Source organism: Mus musculus, chromosome 15 (genome assembly GCF_000001635.26).
Source record: "Mus musculus strain C57BL/6J chromosome 15, GRCm38.p6 C57BL/6J".
Taxonomy (NCBI): Eukaryota; Metazoa; Chordata; class Mammalia; order Rodentia; family Muridae; genus Mus; species Mus musculus.
In genome coordinates, this window is record NC_000081.6 from 64,634,597 (window position 1) to 64,661,884 (window position 27,288).

The following is a 27,288-nucleotide window of genomic DNA, read 5'->3' on the forward strand; positions in this document are numbered from 1 at the left end:
CCGAATAAACCCTTTCCTCCCCAACTTGCTTCTTGGTCATGATGTTTGTGCAGGAATAGAAACCCTGACTAAGACAGTAACCAAGCTCAATAATAAAAGGATGAACTGTTTGGGCATCTCTGGAACACTCCTGACCAACAATTATGGGAGACTTATTTCATACCTTGAACTACACTCGCAAAATGCTTCTTATTCATGGGCTTTGGGGGCTGCGTGATACTGATAGTGTCTTTTTGGCTTACCTAACCCAGTCAGGGTAAATTTGAATGCTGGTGATGAACAGCTCTATCTTTCACTTCAATAACATTTAGTTTTGATCTTAGCCATTCTGACTGGTGTGAGATGGAATCTCAGGGTTGTTTTGATTTGCATTTCTCTGATGATTAAAGATGCTGAACATTTTTTCAGGTGCTTCTCAGCCATTTGGTATTCCTCAGGTGAGAATTCTTTGTTTAGCTCTGAACCCCATTTTTTAATGGGGTTATTTGATTTTCTGAAGTCCACCTTCTTGAGTTCTTTATATATATTGGCTATTAGTCCCCTATCTGATTTAGGATAGGTAAAGATCCTTTCCCAATCTGTTGGTGGTCTTTTTATCTTATTGACAGTGTCTTTTGCCTTGCAGAATCTTTGCAGTTTCATGAGGTTCCATTTGTCAATTCTCGATCTTACAGCACAAGCCATTGCTGTTCTATTCAGGAATTTTTCCCCTGTGTCCATATCTTCGAGGCTTTTCCCCACTTTCTCCTCTATAAGTTTCAGACTTCTTAGAATTGGAAACAATCACCCATGGAAGGAGTTACAGAGATAAAGTTTGGAGCTGAGACAAAAGGATGGACCATCTAGAGACTGCCATATCCAGGGATCCATCCCATAATTAGCCTCCAAATGATGACACCATTGCATACACTAGCAAGCGTTTGCTGAAAGGACCCTGATATAGCTGTCTCTTGTGAGACTAGGCCGGGGCCTAGCAAACACAGAAGTGGATGCTCACAGTCAACTATTGGATGGATCACAGGGCCCCCAATAGAGGAGCTAGAGAAAGTATCCAAGGAGCTAAAGAGATCTGCAACCCTGTAGGTGCAACAACATTATGAACTAACCAGTACCCTGGAGCTCTTGACTCTAGCTGCATATGTATCAAAAGATGGCCTAGTCAGCTATCACTGGAAAGAGAGGCCCATTGGACACGCAAACTTTATATGCCCCAGTACAGGGGAACGCCAGGGCCAAAAAGTGGGAATGGGTGGGTAGGGGAGTGGGGGGGGTATGAGGGACTTTTGGGATAGCATTGGAAATGTAATTGAGGAAAATACGTAATAAAAATATTAAAAATATATGAAATTAAAAAAAACATTTATTTCTTGGATTCTTTCAAAAAATTTAAATTTCTAATGCTTAATTAGGGCACAGAATTCTTTACCACATGGTTCTCAGGCAAGTTGCTCTAAAATCATGGTTAATGTTATTTCTTCTTTGAACCTCAGTTTTCAATCACATGATGAAGATAAAGTGCTCTGCAGAAGTAAGAGTTCGGTGATGTCAGAATTTGTGTTACTCCTCAAATTATGTCCTTTCTGAAGAATGAGTCTCATTTTATGTCCAGGATTCTTCCATGTTTCCCCTACTCTGGAGCTGGTTAGAATCTAGATATAGGGGAGCCTCTAAAGACTTGGGGACTGAACTCTGCCATTGATTTTGACTGAATTTGATACTGGCTTCAGTTTTAATCTTTTACAATTGCCGCTGTCCAACATTATTGCCTGTCTTTTATAGCACAGAGGACTGATCTGTTGGTATTTTTATAGTTATCAGGTGATGGCGCCACCCTGAGAACATGTGCCAACACTTGTTTTGTATATTAGTCAAAAAAAAAAAACTTTGTATGATTCAGTGTCTTGTTCCTAAATGTAGAAGTAAATTTCTCGCTGAAGGAAAAGCCTTGCAAGAGCAAAGTGGTATTTTTATAATTTCTGGTCTACTTACAGAAACCCACCTGCTGTCATTGCTTGTCTTTGCATTTGAGAGAGCTCAGCCATCTGATCTTTTGGCCTGTGGGATGTGGGGGTATAATGAGTGCTGGGACTGGGAACTTCTGTTTTGGATCAACTCTTGATTCAAGTGTTGTCTTTCATGGATTTCCACTTCCAAACTTTGAGAATACGTGGATTGAAATTTCTAAAGGAACTTACCAGATATGATACTTATGGAATGAGTTGGCTCGGATGCCTCTTCTCGACTCCCCTGCATCCTAATATAGTGTTAGTTAATCCTCTTGTTTGCTATGGTGATGGTTTCCCATGCCTTCCCACCTAGCTTTATGTTGAGCCTTCTAGTGGGGATTCAGTGTGTACACAAAAGATTGTTGCCTGGCACCGAGGTCTGGTGAGCAGACACCTTCTCTAGTTGTTTACTTTATGACTATAGACATATTTCATCACTGTTCATTATGACATTTTGTTGCATGCCTGATGGGAAAAGTACAGGGTTCCATCATGAGGATTTTATGGGTGCTCATTAGTTAGACGTGGTGTTAATTAAATTATTGAATGATTGACAGCCACAGGACTTGACAGAAGAATGAAAGTCTGTCCAATTAGAACAGTTACTGGCCAGGACTCTGAGTCAGGGAATAGTGACTGTTAATTAGCACTGTGAAGTGACAAAACTAATACAGTGTGATAAGTAGTCCTCTACAGGGAAGTTTCACTATCCAGGAGTGCACAGCCATAATTTGGAAAGACACTGCTATGACAAGTTTCTTGAGTGAGGTGATATCTGTGCTGAGTCTTAAAGATGCAGGAGGGTTGGCCAGGGGAACTAATAGAAGGGAAGGAATCCAAAGACCAGAAAGGGCATGGGAATGTTCAGAAAGGCTGAGAGTATAGAGTGTCCCAAGGCAAAAGTGAAGCACAGTCTAAGCACAGGGGTTGTGTAAGATGGGGCTGCAGAGAATGGGCAGGACTCAAAGACACAGGTCTTGAGCAAGAACAATATGAACATTAGTGAGAGAATCAGTTTCAGATAGGATTAGGATAACTCAGGGACAACGTGACCTACGTTTAAAGACTTATTCTATTTCCTAGCTATGAAACTCTGAGGAGCTTGTTGCTCTGTGCTGTTTTTTCCTCTTTAAAGAATAATTTGTGTATGAGTGTTTTAGTTTGCATGCATACATATTCACCATGTCTGGTACCTGCCAAGACAAAAAAGAGGGCATTGGATCTCCTGGTACAGACAACTATCAGCTGCTGTGTTGGTGTCGGGATCCAAACTCAGGTCCTATGCAAGAAGAGAACAAGAGTTCTTAATGGTTATAGCTTCTTCTTCTTCTTCTCATCTTAAAAAAAACTTTTATAAAATGGATAGATAGCATATTTCTTCTAGGGAAGTGAAAATAAAATTTATTAATCTTGAAGAGGAAAATGCTTGGTATATGGTAAATGCTCTATAGCTCTATTCTTTAGTCTTTTATTTTATATATAGACTTTGGATGTGATGTGCAATGACAGCTCAGTAGGCATCAGAGATTGTATTGGCCATGACCATGAAGCCCTGGGCTTATGTGTCTATGTTGTTCTGACTTCAATCACATTATTGCTACTATTGGTGTTGAGCTTAGTTTCCATGCGCAACATCTTAAGTAGAATGGACCATGACCTGATACTGGATCAGAGAGCTTTGAAATTGCAGAAGAAAGCAGATTTGTAATCAGTGAAGCAAATAGCCATCCATGGGTGTCTCTACTGCTGTGATGAAACACCATGAACAAAAATCAAGTTGGGGAGGAAAGGGCTCATTTGACTAATACTTCCATATTACTGTTTATCATTAAAGGAAGTCAGGACAGGAACTCAAACAAGGTGAGTGCTGGAGGCAGGGGCTGGTGCAGAGGCTGTGGAAGGGTGCTGTTGACTGGCTTGTGCCACATGGCTTGCTCTGTCTGCTTTCTTATAGAATCCAGGACTACCAGTCCAGGGGTGGCCATGCCCACAATGGCTGGACTCTCCCCCATCAATCACTAATTTAAAAAGTGCTTTAGAGCTGGATTTTATGGAATCATTTTCTCAGTTGAGATTCCTTTCAGATCACTCTAGTTCGTGTCTAATTGACATAAGACTTGTCAGCACAATGAAATAACAATTTCGTATTTTCCTGAAAAGCAAAAGACAAATACTGATTGGTTCCAAGAAGACTGTAAACTACAAGAGAGGATGCGTGTTGCATTTCATTAGTATGATCTGTGCAAGAGGATTTCCTGCCAAACACCAAATGTTGCAATTGATGGAGACAGAAATTGTTAGATTCCTCAAAAGATAGATGAAAAATTTCAAACTAAGATGTTGGTGTGACTAATTCATGTCTCCAGTGGCTATGTGTCACACTTTGGGCTCTAACAGATACATTTTTAGTCTTGGTTGTAAAAATAAAAATACTGGTTCAATGCATAATTGATGACATATTGTATTTTATGAAGTATATGGTGCCACTGTTTCTATGCTTCAATGGGTGGGGGGACATTGAAGACAGGAATGACAACGTAAAAATTGTGTGTTCAGAAAATGACTTCATAATCAGTTCTTCTAGGACAGGATTGGATTAGATCCTCTGAGGTCCCTTTTCTTCAAAGATAAAAGTAGATATCTTTGATAGAAGTTCTTATTAGAACTTTCCCCTTCCAGCTTCCCTATGGCACTTGAAAGCTCACACCTTTGACAAGATCTATGGCTTCTTATCAAGGGCAATTGTAAGATACCTGTTATTGCTAATGGCAAATCAGGGCTAGCCCATCTGTGGGATGTGGCTTTGACACAGCAGAGAATCTGCAGATGGAATAGCAGCATTGATTTGCTGCTCTTTAAAATCTAGTGCTCACAGACATATGGTCCCTGGGTGAAAGATACTGGACACAAGCCCCTGTCGGTAGGGCCATTAGCAGATTAGTGTACTTTAGTGAATGCCAAGATAAGGCAATAAATGACTTTGTTTGGGGAGAGGCTCCAAGAAATCACATTAACCTCATTGACCACAGAACTTGAGGGAGTTGAAGTCCATCTGGACACATCAAGATGGGCAGATCAAGGTGTGGACTGCAACTGGCTCCAATTCTGTTGCACATCAGCAAGAGAGCTTAGCTTAGTCTCTTTAAGCTTCTGAGATCCAGCTGTGCCTTCTATCAATTCCATGCAGTCATTGACACCTAATTGATATCTTCTCCTGGGAAGAAAAAGCCAAGAAACAAATGAAATCTACTAAGCAATGCTAAATGCTCTTCTATTTCCATGTTCTGTTAAATAAAGTCAGTGAGGCAATATTAACTGGTCTTCTGTATCCACATTCTGTCAAGATTCATTTTTTCCCCATCTCTCTGCCTAGTGTTACATTAAAGATGAAATCAAAGAACCCCAAACTCATCAGTAACTTCTACATGCTATCAAGAAAGTGGTCAAAGTGCCAGCAAAACGTAAGTCAAAGTCTTGAACAGTCATTAAACCAAGGAAGATAATTGAGTAAAGAGTAAATATGGAGAGATGCTCAATGTAGATGATGATCTAATATCTCTACAACATGTCAGCATGGCTGGCATTGTGAAAGGAGGCAATGTTAAGTGTTGGTCGGGGAGTGGGCACAGTGCTCAGACTTTTCTGAAGAGCATTAAAAATGGAGCAAGTATTTGGGGAAAAAAATAAAACCTTGAAGTTTCTGATAGAAACAAGTACTCCTTTACCACATGACAAAAAGCCAATTCAATCATTTTGATCACACATCTCCATCTGTTTTTATGATACAGTTGGGTGGTCATTGGAATGATGAGTTGATAATGCAAATATATTTTTAAAACAATCGCTAAAATCACACATCTCATAGGTTAAATCCCTCCAAGCATTAAGAGTTGCTTAAAATCTGCTCAGAGCTTACCTCCCAGCTCATGGTCCCCTTACTATGTGCCTGATTCTCACTCTGTATAGGAAGCAGACTTTTATTATTCTGGGTCCTTCGTCAAGCCTTTGCATATCCACAGATCAGCTCACTGTTCTATTTGCTTGTCATTTTTCTACCTGATGTGCACCCCCACCTGCCTTGGCCCATGAACCCTTTAATCATCCTTTCAAACCATACCAAATGTCCTATTTCATGAGGAGGCTTTCTAGTTTCTTCCAGGCATAGGAAGCTCTGCCCCTTCTGAATCTTTGCACCAGTCACAGCATTTGCTTGCTTTACAACATCACCACTGATATTATTACTTTGTTTGCCTTGTAACATAAAACTTTTCATGGATGTCCTGTGTGAGAGTTCTTTCCTGTGTATGGACCAGCAAAATTCAAACTCCTGTTTTGGCATGTATAGTCAGCACTTTGGTCTCTCAATCTCATAAAGTTTTATCTCCCCTGGTTAGGAGTCTCCAGACAGTGACCTCCCTCTTCTTGCTTGTACCCATTAGATCCCTCCAGTTCCTGATGCTTGTTCTATGGCCCTTCCTCCTATAAGTTGGGTGTATCTCAGCTCTTAGGAATATTTACACCTCCCACTTCTTACCTCACTTGCTTGGCTTCTCTCTAGAGTAGCTTTTTTTGATCACACTGTGTAAATAGTACATATCCATCAGAGTATTCCCTCCTTTTCTCATAGTTTCCTTTCACAGTCCTATCTTAGTTAATTCGTTTCTTTGTCTATATCCATCTTCACCTTCTAGACTATAGATATAATGAAGGAAGCCTGTCTATTTTGTTGCCCTGTTGCATAGTGCAGCAGAATACAGCATAATATCTGATATGTCAAGCATTATGGCATGCAGTTTGGCTGATGTAATGTCCATTCAGTGTATTAGGGAATGAACAAACTAATAAGGAATTTTAAGCTAAAGGTGATGATATTGACCATTTATTCAGCTGATATTGTAGGACCCAACTACTTTGCCTTAAGTTAAAATTTTATGTATTTCTTCAGTATAAAAATAATACATGATCATTAAAAATTAAAGAAAAGAAGGAAGATATATAAAGTTAATAATTTCCTGTTTTGTAATTCAAGTAATAGGATAGATTGCAGTATGAAGGTTGTCTTCTAGATTTTTACACATGTGTATGCATATAAGTCTTACTGATATTTATAGACAGCATATGAGCTTTTCTTTTTGAATAAAAATATGATAATTATATATATTACAATGTTCATTTTTTTACTTAGTCTAATTCATTTGATGACATGTGGCTATTCCTGGAAAAATACACTTTTTTGTTTATAATAATGCAGTTATTAGTTAGCTTGATATGGTTGGTTATCACCTAGGAGACAAATCTCCTGGAACACTTTAGGGATTATTTAGCTGTGACTAGCCTCCAGATATGCCCATAAGTGACTGATTATGTTGACTGGAATGGGAAGGAAGCAGTCCTGGTCTCAGGTCTTGGACTTCAAGACTAGGTAGCTGACAATTCAAGAATTCATCTTTTTTTTTTTTCTGATTCCTGGTTGAAGATGCAATTTGACCATCCCCCTTAAGCTCTCAGCATCGACATTCTCCCTGTGATGGACTTCACCCTAGAACTATGAGCAAAATTAATGCCTCTCTTCTTCTTGTTGTTTTATTAGGGCATGGTACTGTAGCAAAGAGCAATGTAACTAAGACAAATAGCAATGAGGTATTTCATAACATGGGTGTCACAGTTCTCCAGCCAACTCCTCATTGATGAGTACTGAGGCTATTTCCAGTGCATTTACACATGCCCATCTATTTCTTCCTCATTGATATTTATATAAAGCATATGAACATTTTCATAATAACCATGCAGCAAATATCCTCATAAATTTTCTATATGCACTGCGTTCTTAAAAATTAGAATTAAAAAAATCTGGGAGACAGACAGACAGACAGACAGACACACACACACACACACACACACACAGAGAGAGAGAGAGAGAGAGAGAGAGAGAGAGAGAGAGAGAGAGAGAGAAATAGAGAGAGAAGCATATTTTAAAATAGATAGTTCCAGACTGGTTTCTAGAAAGGAAGTGTAGGCTTCCATCAGCAGTATGTGGATGTGTCCATTTTCCTCTATTCTAGCTAAGAAAGAATGTTCCCGTTTCTATAAATGTTTTTCAATATCCTGTCATTTGTTTACAAGAGCTTCAGGGAATTCATCATCTGGAGTCCTGAGTTCTGTAAGCTTGAGGACAAATTTGCTCTGCCTGTAGCTGGAGAGCGAGGCTGAAGAGAGAAGAGCCAGGAACACACTGTGTGGTGCAGGTCCATGGAACACATGGTATTCTTCTCTGAGTGTTAGTTACAGTTTCTCTTTAACTAAGTGCAGCCTGGCAATGGGAGGCGAACATTCCACGGGACATTCTACTGTGAGGCTGTGTTGGGGGAGGTGGTACTCACTGCTCTACCTGTCAACACTGGGAAGAGAATGCTGTGAGGGTCCTGCATCTAAGCTGTAGACTCACTGGGATAACAGATGGCAGGAGAGAAGGTTTGTGAAAATGTCAGTCCTTGGGGCAAAGTCTTCTTGTGGACGGCGACTCTGCTTGACGAGATTTTTGAAGACAACTTGGATGTTTCTACATGCCTCAGTGAGTTCCTGTTTCCAGCTTCTTCCTTCCTTTTGGATCCTGCATTTAGTGATTCCCTTCATCTGAGAGTGATATAGGCAGCACTATTGCAAATTGTCCTGTTGCTCTGGGGAACGCTCTGGGAAAAAGCTCTCACCTCTTTTGTCATTTACAGCTCATTTAGCTTAGTCACACCTTGCAAGAGAAGACTGGCTGCCATGATGAGGAAACCCAGGATGCCTTAAGAAAGTGTTTCTCTGAAGTATAATGGCACAAAAGTTCAAAGAAGCCAGGCAAAACCCAATACTGTGTATGCTAATGTAAAGATTAATTAAAAATAGATGATGTTATCGTAGTCCACTCTCCCCATAACATTTGCATTATTTTTGCCTTGTATCCACATGTTCTGTTCTGCTCCTCACCAGTGGTTTGCCTTTATACCAACACACTGTCAGATCTAACCTTTTTCATAAGAATTATATATTTAAAACTCTAGCTTTGAAGATCTGGAAATACATATTCATATCCCACCCACCCACCCAAAGTGCACAGAAAAATAAGTAACAGCTTATGATTTTATTTAAAAAAACCAAACAATATTTCAGAATTTAATAAAGACAAAAATATTTTAGGCACACCCAGAGTAAAAGTAGTTATAAGTGAAATAGCTTTTAAAATTATAAAATTCACCAAGAAGAACCTATGAACATGAAGGGATCAAGGAAGGTTAAAAAAAGAAGCTGATTAAAAAAGAGAAAACTGCAAAAATATATAGATATCAATCAGAGCAAGACACACACACATACACAGACACAAACACCCATACACACATGCATATGCACACACTGTTTCGTGCTTAAGTGAAATAAGACAACTAAATTATTGGAAAGAACATGAAATGGGGGAATAGCAGAGTTTACATTAACTAAATAAAAGATTTTTTGATTTGGAAGTAAGATAGAGCTATTCAATAAACTTGTGTTTTAGGGGAAAATATCACATACTACTAAATTGGTAGGCCACTTTTAATAAGTGTGCCAAATACTTTGCATTATTTTTAAATTTTTCTTTATTGAAAATAGACACTTTTTCATATAATATATTGTGATGGTTTGTATATGTTTGGTCCAGGGACTGGAACTATTAGGAGATATGGCCTTGTTGGAGTAGGTATGTAACTGTGGGCATGGGCTTTAAGACCCTCATCCTAGCTGCCTGGAAGCCATTCTTCTCCTAGAGGCCTTCAGATGAAGATGTAGAACTCTTAGTCCTTCTGCATCTTACCTGCCTGGATGCTACCATGCTCTCACCTTGATGATACTGGATTGAACTTCTGAACCTGTAAGCCAGCTCCAATTAAACGTTGTCCTTATAAGAGTTGCCTTGGTCATGGTGTCTGTTCACAGCAGTGGAACCCTAAGACAGAAGTTGGTACCAGGGACTGGAGTATTGCTTTTGTTTGGAGGAATGTGGATTTGGGGACTTTGTATATGGGAAGCAATGGAATGCTTTAAGTGGGGCTTAATGGGACATTCTAATAGGACTATGGAAGACTTTGTTGCTGAGAGTGATTTGAACTGTTCAGACATGGCCTAAGAGGTTTCTATAGAGAAGAACTTCAGTATGTGGCTTAGAGACTGTTTTTGTGGTATTTTGGTGAAGAATGTGGCTGCTCTTAGCCTTTGTCTGAAGAGTCTACTTGAACTTAATGTAAAAAGATTTCTATTAATTGCATTGATTAAAGAGGTCTCCAAAGAGCCCAGTAGAGACTTTGTTCTCTAGTTTAGTCTTATGAAGAACATTTCAATGAAAGGAGGAGCTGAGAGTTCTACATCTTCATCTGAAGGCCTCTAGGAGAAGACTGTCTTCCATGCAGCTTGCATGAGGGTCTTAAAGCCCATGCCTACAGTGACACACCTACTCCAACAAGGCCACACTTCCTAATAGTGCCACTCCCTTGGCCAAGCATACACAAACCATCACATATATCTTTATGGTTCCCCCTCTCTTAACTTCTCCTTGGTCCTCCCTGCCTCTCTTCTCACTAGGTCCACACCCTTTCTGTCTCTTAGACAGATTCCTGTTAGAAAAAAAAACAGGCATCTAAAGGACAATAATAAAATAATAAAATACAATAAAATAAGACAAAATGAAAGCAAGCAAATTGGAACAGAACAAAACAAACAAACAGAAGCAAAAGACCTGAAGGAAAAGCACAGGAACTTACATAGATGCAGAGTCACATATATTCACAGATACAGGAATCCCATGACAATGCAAAACCAGAAGTCATAAAATATACACAGAAGACCCATAAGGAAAAAGAATGGAATGTCAAGGATGGCATTGAATTCATTTTGTGTGGGCCATCTACTTCTGGGCATGGGGTCTACCCTTAAGAGTGGTTTATATCTTCATGGAGAATCTATTTGAAAAAAGCCAAGTTTACCTTTGTGAGTCTCGATTGGTGATAGCTTCTGAGTTAGGGATGTGGGGGCTTGTGTGCACCTCCCCTCTCATTGCCTGGATCTCATTTGTTGCAGACCTGTGTAGGTCCTGTGCTTTCTTACACAGTCTCTGTGTTTTCATGCATGCATCTGTATTTGGAAGGCCTTGTTTCTTTGGTGTCTTCCATTCCCTTAAGCTTTTAAAATCTTTTGGCCTCCTCTTTTGCAGAGTTCCCCGAGCCCTGAGGAGAAGAATGTTGTGGAGACGTCTTATTAAGAACAGAGACATTGAAGGTCTCTCATCCTCTGCATATTATCTGCCTGTGGGTCTCTGTATTTGTTCTCATCTACTGCAGGAGAAAGTTTCTCTGATAATGGCTGAACAAGCTACTGACCTATGAGTCCAGCAAAATGGTGTTAGGAGTCATTTTATTGCTATTTCCTTTTCAAGAACAGTAGATAGTATTTGGTTTTCTCCTCCCTTCCCAGCCTACCTAGTCTCAGGTTCTTGGCCACTCGAGCAGCATCAGGGACTGGACCACATATTGATGGATTATTCCCACAAGCTTTGTGCTACTATTGCACTAGCACATCTTGCAGGCAGGTCATCATTGTAAAGAGGGTTTGAAGCTGGGTTGGTGTTTACCTTTCTCCTTTGGTAGCACGCAGAGTACCTTCCAGTACCAGGAATATTAGTCTGTAGGGGTTAAGGCTCTAAGTAGCCACCAGTTTGATTTCTCTGTGTTCAATGAACTGTGTAGGCATTGTCTTCAGTAATAGAGTCTTACAGTCGGTTTGTATGGAGGAACTAATAGTCTGACTTGTTTGGGGGTTTCCATGGGGCTCTTTTGGACAAAACTGATTAGATGTAGCCCATACCTGCTAGTAGAGGCTTCATTTGGTGATGAGAGATGTCCAGTTGAGGCCCTGTCTCCCAATTATTTGGTGATTTCATTTGGATGGCCTTCATATATGTATATTCTTCTACTATGTTAGGTTTCCATATGACTCCTCAATGAATCCTTAGCTTTAACTGTCCCTACCTGAATTCCCTTGCCCACTCGCTTTTTCCCTCTCCTGTTTCATTCCAGCCCCCCCCCACCTCTTTCCCTCTATATTCTATTTTACCTTTCTAGAAAGATTCATTTCTTTCCCCTAGTCCCTTATTCTATATCTAATCTAATCTAATCTAATCTAATCTAATCTAATCTAATCTAATCTAATCTAATGGAATCGAATCTAATCCAGTCCAATCCAGTCTAATGTAATTTAATCTAAGTAGTTGCATGGACCCTAGCTTTCTTATTGAGTATTGAACAGCTGACATCCATATATAAGTGAGTGTATAGCCGAATATATGTATTCTGGTCAGAATGATTTTTTTCCCAGCTCCACCCATTTACCTAACTCATTACCTATGAGTTTCATGATTTCATTATTTTAAGCAGCTAATAGTCTATTATGTAGATGTACCACATTTTTAATCTATTCATCTGTTTATTGATATCTAGGCTGCTTCCAATTTCTGGGTATTATATTAAAATTGCAATGAGCATGGTTGAGAATGTGTCTCTGTACTAGGAAGTATCCTTTGTGTATTTGCCTAAGAATGGTATAACTGGATCTTGAGGTACATCAATTCCCAGCTTCCCAAGAAACTGCAATACTGATTTTCATAGAGGCTGTAAAAGTTTTCACTCCCATGAGAAATGGATGAGTGTTCCTTTACTCTTTGTCCTTACCAGCATGAGCTATCAGAAGATGAAAAGATTTCCTATACTCATGGATCAGTAGGATTAATAAGTAAAAATTGTCATCCTACCAAAAGCAATCTAGGAATTCAATGCAATCCTCATCAGAATTCCAACACAATTCTTCACAGAAACTAAAAGGACAACAATTTTCAGCTTTTGGTGTTTCAGTGGACGGCATACACACACACACACACACACACACACACACACACACACACACACACACACACACAGAGAGAGAGAGAGAGAGAGAGAGAGAGAGAGAGAGAGAGAGCCAGGATCATTAAAATAATCCTGAACTGCTGGAAATATCACCATCCTGAATCTCAAATTGTACTGTAAAGATATATCAATGAAAACAGCATGGTTTTGGCACAAAATAGATACAATAGTCAATGGGATATAATTGAAAACTCACACATAGGTCCACATACCTGCAGACACTCGATTTTTGATAAAGAAACAAGAAATACACACTGAAGAAAATGATAGTATCTTCAACAAATGGTGCTGGTCAAACTGGATAGTTGAATGCAGAAAAATGCAAACAGATATATTCTTCTCACTCTGCCTAAAACATAACTGCAAATGGATCAAAGACTTTAATATGAGTCCAGATACACTGAATTTTATAGGAGAGAAAGTGGGGGAATAGCCTTGAACTCATTGACACAGAAAGACTTTCTGAACTTAGCACCCATTGCACAGGCACTAAAATCAAGAATTAATAAATAGAACCTAATGTAACTGAAAAGCTTCTGTATGGCAAAATACATCAGCTGGACAAAGCAGCAGTCTACAGAATGGGAAAAGATTTTTTATCAAGGACATGTCCAAAGTGTATAAAGAACAAAAATAACTAGACATCAAGAAAACAAATAAACAATTAAAAAATGAGGTACAGATCTAAACAGAATTTTTAAAAGAAGAAGGACCAATGGTTGAGAAGCACTTAAAGAAATGTTCCACATCCTTAGTCTTCAGGGAAATGCAAATCAAAACGACTTTGAGATTCCGTTTTATACCATTCAGAAAATGCCCAATATCTTGTATTAGTAGAGATAAGAAAGGGCAGCAGATGCAGCAGGCTCCATTGTTCTCCATTCCCAGCCTCTCCCTACAGAAGTGAGTTTTCTGATCCCCCCATTTAGGGTGCTCTCTTTCTATTTCCTTCTATGCCTCAGTGCTTGGCAAAAGCAAGTGGTAGGAGCTTACAGGTCTGAGCAGCAGCAGTGGCAGCCTGTAGTACTCCAGCTCTGGGTGCTGGGATGCTCTGTATTGCAAAGTTCTTTGTAAGCCTCGGAAATTAGATTCCCTGGTCCTTGACAGTTAACATTGTTGCCTCCGGTGCTAGGAGCAAGGTGTTTTCTTCTATTGCTTTTGGCCACATTGACCCTAGCTCTTAGCTGACACCTGCTCTGCAGCTTTTCTAGTCCAGCTTGTCTGCTGCTTAGCTTTACCTCTTCTGCAGCTGTCAAAGCAGCTGGTGGCTCCAGCCTTTCTGGGGCTCACCCTATTAGCTGTCTCCCTGTTACTGCTGTTGCAGTGACATGGTTGCTACTATTGCTTTCTTTGTGTTTCAGTATCAGGCTACTCTACTAAAAACACCCGAGGGAAGTCTTTGATTTGGTCCAAGGTTGCAACACTAGAGAAGGTAGCAGAGGGGTGTACCTGCATAGGTAATGAAACAGCCTACTTAGATGCTAACAAGTGTCTTCATAAGTCACCAAAGACCTTCATGCAAATGGAGGATGTATACCAATCATAGTACTCTCTCTTCTTGTACCAGTCATAGCAGTTCCTTGGCTAGTCTGACAGGGCATGTGTTATCTGGACTCAAGGGTCATCTAGAGTTCACTGCTGACTGAAATGGTTAAAAAAGAAAAAAATATCAGGCACAAACTTCAAATTGTTCAACATATTTATGGGTAGGGTTTCACCGTCAAGAGTCAGAGCTATGCCCTCCTGTAGTTTCCTCAGAGTCTTTTTGGGATGCTCCAAGAAGCTGATGCTGAAACAGAGCTGGATTTCCAACTGAACTTTCTTTGAGGCATTCTGGATGCCAGAGGAGAGTCCAGTCCAGTATCTGTGAATTGGGGAGTCACATTCTTATCTATCCCTTCCATTATCTCTTCTGATTATCAGAAAAATATCATCAGAAGGATGGTTTACACTAAATTGTTAACATTAACACTGATTTTAAAATTTTATTATATTTTTATTGTGTGTGAGTGCATGCACATGCCGGCATGTAGATGCCATGGTGTGTATGTGTGTGTGTGTGTGTGTGTGTGTGTGTGTGTGTGTGTGTGTGTGTGTGTGTGTGTGAGAGAGAGAGAGAGGACAGCAATTGGGACTGGGCTTTCTTCTTCAATCATGGGTTCATGTATTAAGTGATTTTCAGCAGGTACCGCTACTGGCTGAGTATCTCACTGACCCTAATACTGGTTTTAACAACAAAAACAAAAAACAGTTCTCAGTGCCCAGGGAGAAGTAGATGATTCTTATCATTCTCGTTTAGATTTATTTAAAAATGTACTCCTATCAGGAATCATGGTATACATAAACCCAGAGCTTAGGAGACTGAGGCATGTATGCATCATGAACTCAGGTCAGCTTGGCCTATGCAGTGAGTCTTTATCCTTCCTAAAAAGCTTACATAAAACCAAACCATACCACCTAAAGCCTTATTCTTTCCATGCTTCAACTTTTTCTTCATGTTTGAAAATTTCATATATGCATAAAACTAAATATGGTCATGTCTGTTTCCCATCCATACCTCCTCACCTCCAATTTCCCCCACATCATTTCTCCCAACTCATACAATATATTTCGATATCACATGGGCTATCCACTGGAACTTGATAACCTATGGATAGCCACATTATCAAAATTGAAAGATTCTCCCTCCCCCAACAACTATCTACTGCTCCTCAGTTAGTTGTGGAGCCTGGAGACCATCTACTGCACCTATTCAGGATTTTGACTGGCTCTATCTTGCACAGATCTTATATAAGCAACCACAGTGGCTGTTGTTGAGTTCATGGTTGTGATGGCTAAGTCATGTCTAGAAGACCAGCACCCTGTAGGGTTCCTCCCTATTTTTCAGCACTTACATTCTTCCTACCTCTCCTTCTGCAATGTCGCCTTGGTATAGTAGAATAGGCATAGATGCTCTATCAGGCTGAGTACTCAGTACCTATTCTCAGCCCTCTGGTCAGTTATGTACCTCTGCAAAAACTGCTGTCTACTGCAAAAACAATCTTCTCTGTCTAGGGTTGAGAGTAGCCCAAGTCTATGGGTAGAAACATAGATATTTAGATGGAAATTTGACAGCATGACCACTTAGCAAAACAAAACAAAACAAACAAACAAACAAACAAACACAACAGCACACAGAAATAGATGTATAGAAATTTATAAAGACCTCAACTAATATTTAGACTAAATTATAGGTTATACGTTTCTCTAAAAAATATTATAAAGAACACAATATAAAAGTAGTCTGGAAGTGTGGAAATACAGCACATGTCCTATTCTTAGACTGGAAATTCAGTTTGTTGCTTCATGTTTAAACATAAAATCATCTGAAGCTTTATTAAAAACAAGTCGAGGATATGATTTGCAAAATGCAATGAATATGTTAATTAAAAATAAATTTATGGCTGGAGGGATGGCTCAGCTGTAAGAGCAATGATCGTTTTTGCAGAGGACCTAGGTCTGACTCAAGAATACACATAGTACCTTATGACTATTGATGGTTTTATTACCAGGGGATCCAACACCCTTTTCTGAACTCTGAGGGAAACAGACACTCATGTGGTGCACAGACATTCATATAGGCAAAGTACTCATATATATAAGCTAAGTAAATCTAAACGTTTTAAAAAATGTATTTCTAAAATTTGAATGCTCTAAATAAAGTGTCAGGATGACTAATATAGAAGCAGACTTGTTATATATAAAGTTGTGGACTTGATATATGGTGGAGATGGTAATGGCAATCAAAACTCCTTGTTAAGTATTTTATATGTAAGGTTGACATAATTAACTTGCTGGATAGAAAACATGGATTCTTTCCTGATGAAGTCTATAGAAAATAAATTGCCAAAGGCTTGAACTCTAAAAGTAAAAGGCAGAACCCTGGAACATTAAAAGGAAATGCAGAAACACAAGCTTTGGACAGAGTAGCTATACTGGGTTGTAAGGCAAGGGCTTCCCTGTGTCTGCAAATGAAACATCAGATGCAGGAATAGCAAGTTCAGTTGGCTGCTCCCTGAGCAGATTTCTCAGAGATGACCCAAGACTCTTTTTGGTGTTGGTATTTGTTGTTTGTTTGTTTTTACTGTTTGTTTTTTCAATATAGGATTTCTTTGTATAGCTTGGTTCTACTGGAACTAGCTCTGTAGACTAGGCTGGCTTTGAACTCACAGAGATCCACCAGCCTCTGCCTCCCTTTAAATGCTGGGATTAAAGGCACGCACCACCACTGCCATGTTGACTCAAGGCTCTCTATCTACTGGCTCCACCTTGTCTTTGGGCCTCCATGTTTCTCTTTGGATTTTCTGTACTTTTTTTTTTTTTTTAGATTTATTTATTATGTATAGAATTGTGCCTGCATATATGCCTGCATGTCAGAAGAGGGCACTAGATCTCACAGATCTCATTACAGATGTTATTGAGCCACCATGTGGCTGCTGGGAATTGAACTCAGGATCCTTGGAAGAGCAGTCAGTGCTCTCAACCTCGGAGCCATCTCTCCAGTCCTGTACCATGTTTTTTAAAGACAAAGGAAAGGACAGTGGGAATCCTACAGGTAGGCTCAGTGCTAAGCTTGGGTGAAACAATGACTTGAGTGCCACAGAGCTATAGGACCCTGGGGTACGCTGTGTTCCAGCAGTTCCTTGAGAAGAACATACAGATTTTAGTGACTGCATGGCCAAACTACTCCAGTGCACAAAACTTCAACAAAATTAAAAAGATCTGCACCAAACTGTCTTCTAAATATACATCTTTATTCTCACATATTAGTGAAGCTTTCAGACCTTATCAGGGATGTTTATTTATGTAGTTCATATCAGATAATACAAACTGGTTACAGCACAGAGAAGGAGTGTCTGTGGAGTGCTCGGCCATAAGTGGGACCTGTCCATCAATATCTGATACCCATGGATTTGGGGATCATTGAAGAAGGGCAGAATGTCAAGACTGTCGAATTCATGAATGAACTCATAAGACCTGTATGTAATTACTTAACATGACCTTTGCAAGATCAAGTCAGTGAAGATCCCAGCATTGAAGAGGAAGGGACTCACCAGTTCCCACCCCTAACAGAGGAGCTCTTGATGGCTGCCAGGAGAGGGAGTTTCAATTGTCTTTAGGTGTGTGGTCCCAGGCAGGGTGACCGTCCATGTGTAGATGGGGAGTGCTAATTGGGCTCAGTGGGTGATAAAAAATAATAAAGGGGACATGAAGTGAGGAGGGGTGTTCAGGAATCTGGAAGAAGTTTTTTTGGGGGGGGGAAATGATGGTGGATATTATTGAAATATGTTGCATGCATGTGTGAGATTCTCAAAGAATAAACAAATGTTGTATTAAAATCTCTTTCAATACATAAAACTTGCACAGATTTGGTCATTTTGAAGGTAAAATCCTTAGTGGGGAAATTAACATAGGCCAAATTACCATATAAGCTAAAGGTAGAGGAAACAATAGCATGCATGAGTGAGTTAGCATTCAGAATCTTCACAGGCATACAGTCCATGAGTCAATAGGAAACAGGTAACTCAAGAGATATATGTGTGGGCTGGAGAGATGACTCAGCGGTTCTGAGTTCAATTCCCAGCAACCACCTGGTGGCTGACAACCATCTGGAATGGGATCCAATGCCCTCTTCTGCTGTGTCTGAAGACAGAGACAGTGTACTCATATACATAAAATAAATATATCTTTTAAAAAGAGAGACACATGTATATAATCCATGTATGACATTCACAAAAGGGAGAGACTAAGAGTCATTTGAATTTACTACAAAATTCTCAACCATTCCATCCCTAGTGGAGTACAAATTAAACAATGAAAGTTAGCATTTCAAATTCATAGCTTGCTAAAATTAAAGAATTCTGAAAGTACTAATAATTGGCTGAGCTGTAAGGAAATAAATAGAAACTTGTAAGCATTGCTTATGGGATTGTAAATTGCCTTTGCCACCTTGAGGGAAATAAGCTAGCTTGCCAGGGCCTAGAGACACTGAACATGTGTATGTTTTGGAGAACACACGTGGCATGTCCAATGATTTGTCCCTTTATGAGGTTTTTACATAGTCACACTAGTGCAAACATTTAATAGCATAGGATTAGATGCAAGCTGTGTATCCATTATTGAATGTCTTAGATAGCACTCCTATTGCTGTGATGAAACACTGTGACCAAAAGCAAGGTGGGGAGGAGAGGGTTTATTTACTTTACATGTCCATATTATAGTCCATCACTGTGGGATTGGGGCAGGAACTCAAACAGGGCAGGAACCTGAGTCAGGAACTGATGCAGAGGCCAGGGAGTGATGCTGCTTATTGGTTTCTCCTCATGAATCCAACTGTTTCCTTACCTAGTTTGGTCACCCAGGACCAGCAGCCCCTTGGCATCACAGTAGGATGGGCCCTTCCACATCATTCGCTAAGAAAATACCCTATAGGCTTGCCTACAGACTGAGTTTACAAAGGCATTTTTCTCAAACTGTGCAGTTTTAGCTGTCTTGAAACTCACTATGTAAACCAGACCTGCCTTGAACTCCTGTGTCTGTCAAGTGCTAGGACTAAAGGCATGAAGGAGTTAAATTAATGGATTACTTAAACAAACAAAAAAAGCCACCCATATATATTTATTGATTCTGCATATAACATGACCATATCACTATGGTCTGGAAGACATGTGACAGGATGCTTCAGAAGAAAAGGATGGGGCTGGAGAGCATGAAATATGGAGTTACAACCTTGCATATTTTTACATCATCAGTTCTTTTATAAAGATAACTGAATTTGGGATGAATTTTAATATAATTTAAAAATTTTGAATGTTTATTACATTTGTTGTATTTTTATATACTTCCAATATTTTACCTTGCAAAAAAGAAATAGCCACCTTACCCCATTCAACATATGCCTCATTCCTGGAATTATTTCATCTTAGAAAAGAAATTATTTAATTTTTAGGGAAAATATGAGCTGGACATGCACATTAATTAATAAAACACCATATAATTATGTCTTAGCCAGTGTTTTTGTTGGTAAAATTGTCTAGTGGTTTCTTTTGACCCAAGTATACAAGGTAGATATTTTCAAAAGTATTCCTTATATCTGCATTAACCTTGAAACAAACCTCATGCATATTAGGACATGGGTTAGTTATTTTTCTCATCACTATGACAAAATAACAAAAAAAGTAGCTTAAGGAAGGAAGGATTTAGCATGGCTCAGAGTTTGAGGGCATAGTCCATGGTAAGGAAACCAAGGTGACGGGACCTTGATTGAGCTAATCATGTTGCATCTTCAGTCAGGAAGCAGAGAGAGAAGTAATCTTAGTGTAAGTCAGAAAGCTCAGGTTGCTTCCTTCTGGAACCTAACTCGTGAGTTGGTGCCATCCACATTGAGAGGAGGTCTTTCCATCTCAATTAACCCAGTCTAGAAGCTCCCTCACAGAGTTTAATGCTGATTGTCAACTTGACAGGATCTAGGACCACACAGGAGATACACAACTAGGAAATGCCCATGACTCTCTCTCTCTCTCCCTCTCCCTCCCCCCCCCCTCTCTCTCTCTCTCTCACACACACACACACACACACACACACACACACACACACACACACATACACACACACATACACACACACACACACACACACACACACACACACACACACACACACACACATACAGGCAAAATAGTTTTTAGCAGTTCTGAGGGAACAAGCACTAGTGGGACTCCATGAACAAATCCTAAGAAAATATTACACAGCAGCCCCAAAGACTCAGTCTGTAAGCTGTGCACCTGCCTTTTTCAAAGGCTAAGCGGGGGATAAGGACTTAGATGCTGCTGATGTTCATGTAGATCACTGAAGCTGAGTGAGGACTGACTCAGGGAATAATAGGAAGAGAAAGGGAAGAAGATGTTGACCAACCATCAGGTCCAATAACTGGAGGTTCCTCTGGACCCCCTCCTAGGAATCAATGGGATGAACCTTAGAGTTGCCCTTTCCCAAATCAAAGATTGGGACGTTAGTCTGTGACACTTGTTTCCAGGGATGTAAACAAATTGGAACCTGTAGGCTCCATCTTAATGGACTGGAGAATCTTCTAACTCTGAAAAATCTTTGAGGAGGAAGGAACAAACAGGTGCCAAAGCTGAGGCTTGAGGTGGATATGGGAGGCTGCCTCTTAGAGCGGTGGGCTGTGAGGATACCTCACGGGGGACAAAAAAAATGCCTGTAATTTGGAGATTCTTTCCCAGCAATTCAATACAAATATACACTGTCCCATAAAGTCTTGGTTCTGGGGATTAGAAAGGCACTGTTGTGGCTATTCTACCAGAGTTTGTCACCAGATGCTAAAATTCCTTCCCAAGGGGAGACATAATGCGTTCTCCTTCTTCTAAGGTCCAGTGACAAATGTAGGTAGGATTCCATCAAAGTTCATTCTGGGGACCAATGAGTCTATTGGGCTTCCCTATGAAGAGTATGTGGGGTTCCTTATAGTGTTGTGAGTGATCCTTCCCACCTATAGTCTACATCTGAAAAGCCTTACCCAGCAGGGATAAGGGTATCCCCAAAAGATGGAGCCTCCTTTGTTCCAAGTCTCTCTCTTATCTCCTTCCCCCAGGCCATGTGCAATTAAGGCAGAGTTGTATACAGCAGGTGGTAAGGAGGAGCCCAGATACTCAGGTAAGAATCTGTACCCCCTGGCCTCTCTCTTTTGGGGCACAAACTATCAACAAGCCCAGTTGGGATGATCTTCTGCAAAGAGGCGAAGATGGATTTCTCAAGATGGTGGTGGCTTGGCTTAGAGAACAGTCTCTCAGGACATGCACTCTCTAGATCTGGCACAGTAAAATGATACTATATCAATGATGCTCCTTCCATAGCTAATGGGAGACAGAGATAAACCACATCCACAGCTACTGCAGCAAAGTCTGGGAAGTGTGGTTTTAGGTTTTCAGTGTCTGTCAGACCAGAAGACACTTCATAAGGCTTATGGGGGTAGGGGTTGTGCCCCTAGCTTGCTCACCACTCTTCCTGGTCCCTTGAGTGTGCTTGACATTGGAACATGGACACTCAGTGTATCCTATTTGAATAAATGAGAGGAAAGAGCACTTGAAGTTCTCTTTCCTGTGTCAGTGTGTGTCTGTCTCATTGGTGTCTGAGGAATAGAGCAACCTACATTCAGAATTGCTTTTGAAAATAAGGACAGTGAAGGAAAATGCTGCTCTAAAGTGAATAAATTATTCCACTGAGGGAATGTGATATTTTTGGCTCCCGTGTTAAGTAAGAGCTGCTGTTTTCAGTCTCAGGATAGCACAGGCATTAGTGAACTCTGCAGGTGGCTGCAGAGCATCTCTGAGAAGAAAGACAGCCTAATAATTTGACCGTTTCGGGGCATCTAAAAGCCATATGTTATACAGAGTAAGAAAATATCAGCTAAGAAGGAAAAGTAATCTTGCCTGTGGGATCTCAGTGAAGGGAAAATTTAAAATAATTGGATTCAAAGATAGAAAAAATATCATGACCCTGGGAACAGACAGATTGATTATGCAGACTGCCCTGTGAGATGCATTTTGGCTTTAGCTTAGTATATGCAGTGAATAAATTTGAACCTCCTGACCTGTTAATGTGGGAACACTATTGTAGATGTCACCAACATTATTTGAGCTATGACATATTTCAGGCAATGTCTGAGACATGTTGTAACTCCGTGAGCTTAATTCTACGGTTTCTATTTTATTCTTTGCTCTTTATGTCTGTTCAAGTGTTCATTCCATGCAGTTTTTGTTTTTATGGCTTTGTAGTATAATTTGAAATCATGTATGATGAAATTGTGTATGACTGTGGCATGGATACACAGGTCCTGCCATATAAATGGAGATCAGAAGACAACTTGTGGGAGTCGGTTCTCTTCTACCATGTGGGTTCCAGGAATTGAACTGAGGCTGTCAGGCTTGGTGGTAAGCAGTGTTAGTCACTGAACCACCTCCCTGGCCCCATCGATATTTTGTATATCAGTCTTCTGCCCATGCTTGAGGTTATTATGAGGATTCAAGAAGCTAATGGGATGGAGGACATAAAAACAATGCACTGAGAGTGCTCAACGTGTGCCTTGTTGTCATGGTTTATCTTTGTCATCAGTTTGATGGGATCTGATATCAACTAAAGGCACGCCTGTGTACAAGTCTGATGGGGAACTTCCTGGAAGGAGTTACTGAGAGTGGGGGAACACCTTCCTCTGGAGTGAGCAGCACCTTCTGGCAGTGGCCCAGACCTAAAGAGGTTTGGACGAAAGCACTTGCTGCTTTTACATGGTCACTTTTGCTCCATGATATTCAGGACATTAGCCATCCTTCATTGACAATGGATCCCAGCTTTTCTGACTTTATAACATGAACTATCGACCAATAGCTCTCCATGAATCCTCCTGGCTTTCAGCACAAGAACGAAACTGCTGAAACATCTAGCTTTGTGGACCAGGTTATCAGCTTGCAGACATCTGTATGTTTGAAACCTTAGCATATATAAGTAAATTTAACAACCCCTATAATAATACGTATTTTTTCCTATTAGTTCTATTCCTCTTGAGAGCACTGACTAATATGCTTGTGAATTGTTTTGATGTTTGAACTCAGGGTATTGTAAACTCTAAAGCTCTTTCTACTAATTATTGCTACCACCACACAGTAAATATACAAAATGTCATAAAGACGTTCTGTTTTTGGAGGCAGGATCTCTTGTATCCCAGGCTGAGGGTCAAAACCAAAACTTTATACATATGAGGTGAGTATCACACCAACTGTGGTATAGCCCCAGCCCTTCTATAAACACAAGATCTGTAGCATGACTACCTTGAACTCTTCACAGGTTGTGCCTTATGAGTCCAGTTTTTTTGGGATTGTCATTTCTGCTTTAGTACCTGTTCATAGCAGTGTTAAGGGATATTTTAGATGTATATCAGATTGCATGCATCAAAGATGTTAATTTTTTCAGGTGGGAAGAAAGTTCGTATCTCTATAATAGAGGGGTCTGGATGAGGCCCTTTGATGTCTAATGACATGCACGCAGTGCAGGGATGGGGAGATATGGCAGGAGCTGTTGTCATTGGGTATCTTGGGTCAGAATGTAACCTTTGCAGTCTTTGTCCATCCACTTGGCATACTCAGTTGAAGGGGCCGTCAACACCATCCAAATGGCCAAGAGCCAGAGGGACAAAGCAGTGTGCCAAATGAATAATATCCTCTGCGATGTTGACAGGATATGAAAAGTAAGCCTGAGAGTGTTCACAAAACACTCCCTCCAGGGAGAACTGTCACCTCTCGAGACCAAATCACTGCCCACGGGGATGTTTGAAGAGTGTAAAATGAACACAGAGAGATAGGTCAGGGCTATGTCCACTGGGGTGTTGTAAAGTGTACTTTCCTCTTTGCTTGGCAAACACTTTTATTTGCTTGCCTACACATTCAGTAATTTCGCCCTTCTCAAGGCTGCCCTCCCCACCCCCGTGCTAGGATCTCAAAATGCCAGAGTGAATATATTTCCATTTCTGTTTTTAACAAGGTCCCAGTGAAGCATAAGAAACAGAAGAAAAGCAACACCCATGGATCTCCTTTCTCTTAATACACGACTGGATTTAAAAATGGGCTGTTCACTTACACACGGCTTATGGGGATAAAAGAAATGGGGTGTTCAGTGTGCACAGAGCATCTCAATTTAAGAAATGTTTTAATGTGGAAGAATGTGTACTCATCACACGGAGAAAGCATGGCTCTATGATGGGCTGTGACTTGGTGATATGGATGACAAGCAGAGGGTGAAAGGAGAGAGGGTAAAGGGCCTTCTGTCCTAATTAACAAATTTGATAGTGTCATAGGATATCTTATGTGCTTGCATCATCCCAAGTGTATAAGTGACAAATTATACCCACTGTAATAATGGGGGGAGTTGGAACCTTTTGTATGCTTTTTGGCCACTAGGGACACATTAGTGCCTGAGGGAGATGGTGGGACTCTTGTTTTTCCTTCTACCATATGAGAACACACAGGAGACACCTTCTGTGAAGGATAAATTCTCACCAGCTGTCAAGTTTGTTGGCTCTTTGAATGTGGACTTCTCTACAAGCAACAGATTTCTCTTGTGTATCGGTGTTTGGTCTGTTTTTGTTGTTGCTGTTGGCATATAGCCTGCATGGATTAGGATAGTGGCTCTATATCTCTGCATCAGCTGTGGAATCACTTTTATTCTTCAGATTTCAATAAAATATTACATATACCCCATTTCTACCTCCAATATCTCCATATCTTTCATATCTCTCTCAATAGATAACTCTTGAGTCCTTGGTACACAGAAGTGACTATATATATATATATATATATAGTAGATAAAAAGAGATTAATCATGATAACTGAATGTATATTCATGTGTTGAATACATTATCACTAAAATTGTCTCAAGTGATATTCCCTTCATATGACATACTGGTCTCCAAAACTTTTACAGAGGCCCTTATGTAAGTAGTCTATCCTGTATTATTTATTGTGTTCAATCAATAGCAGCTAATTTCTTAGGCAGTAGAAATAAATACACATACTGCCATCAACCATAGATCTACAATTACTTTTAGCATTCAATATAAATCATAGACTGGAGTTACAGACATGGGTCAGTGGGTAAGTATGAAGACCAGAGTTCAAATCCTAGTTTGGTGACCTGCCCATAATCTCAGCTTTCAGGAGGCAGAGACGAGGTAGCCTTGGAGAATGCTGGCTAATTGCTAGTTTCACTGAATCAGCAATTTTCAGGTTTAGTGAGAAACCCTGACTCAGCATATAAGGCAGAGAGTAGTAGAGGAAGACACCTGATGTCAACTTCTGGCCTTGACACACAATAACATATGTGTTCACACACACACACATTTGCCAATATTCACAAATACGCACATGTCCTGCACAGCAAACACATGAAAATCATAAAGTTTATATTCTGACAGATAAAGAGTTCGCAAAGAAGGCATCATTCCTCTCTCAGGAAGGAAACAACAACAACAAAAAAATCCATTATTTCTCTTAGAATCATCATAGGGTCGTTGTCACAGACAACCTTGTCATAAAAACTTTGTAGCCAGACAGGGCAAATTAATTAACAATCTTAAAGGGTTGGGTGATACAGTGCTTGCCCTGTGTGTGGTTAAACTTAATTGAGCATATGATGGGATTTATTTATTTTATTCATTGAAAAAACTTAATATGATATATTTTAATGATATTTTTCCACTTACCCAGTCCTCCCAGACCTCTTACCTACCTACTCAACTTTATTATTTTTCTCTCTCTTAAAAGAAAAGAAAAGAATCTTTTGTTTCTTTTAATTTTTTGATATTGTGAGTTTTGTTTCTTTTTCTAGGGAATCTTTATTATTTATTTATTTACATCCCAAGTGCTGTTCCCTCCCGGTTCTCCTGCCCACTAAAACCCTCCTTCCTTCTCCCTCCTCTTGTTCTCTGAGAAAGTGGGGTGCTTCTGAGTATTCCTGTACCCTGGTGCATCAAGTCTCTGCCAGACTAGGTGCATTCTCTCCCACTGAGGCCAGACAAGGCAGCCCTGTTGGGGAAAGGATACCACAGTCAGGCTACAGCTTTAGGGAGAGCCCCTGCTCCAGTTGTTGGCGGTCTTATGTGGAAGAAGAGAGATATCTTCTAGGATGGTAGTGGGGAAACCCAGCGAACAGTTCATTTCCATGACTTCTCCCTAACATGCATAACTGAGCATTAAGAACAACAAAAACAAAACAAAACAAAAACAAACAAACAAACAAACAAAAACCAGGAAAACTGCAAGGGCCCATTAGCACATTGCAGGGCAGAGCATCTCCATACTGCGCGGTACGTGAGCCGATAAATGCCTCCTCTGTGAGCAGTCCACACCGAAGCTTATCACTGCTCAGTTCCTGCCCTACTTTCTCTATGTTAGCCATGAAGAATATCTTTCTCTGCGGGGAGGTACTTACACTTTGAAGACAGGCTTTGGATTGCACTCCGGCAGTGTCGCATTAAACACACTCTATTCGTGCCCTGCTCTTTAATTTATGTCGGCTGTGTTGATTCACCAGACAGAGAAGTGGGGTTTCCATGGACTCAATGTTGGGTCCCAGGCCATGGGAGACGAAAGAGCAGGCTGCTTTGGGATAAAGGGACAGCAGCTTTGATTTTTAGAAAGAGTGGGACTCAGAGAAGAGCCTTAGAGGTGGGAGTGGCCTTAGATATTATGATTAGTTTAAAATCT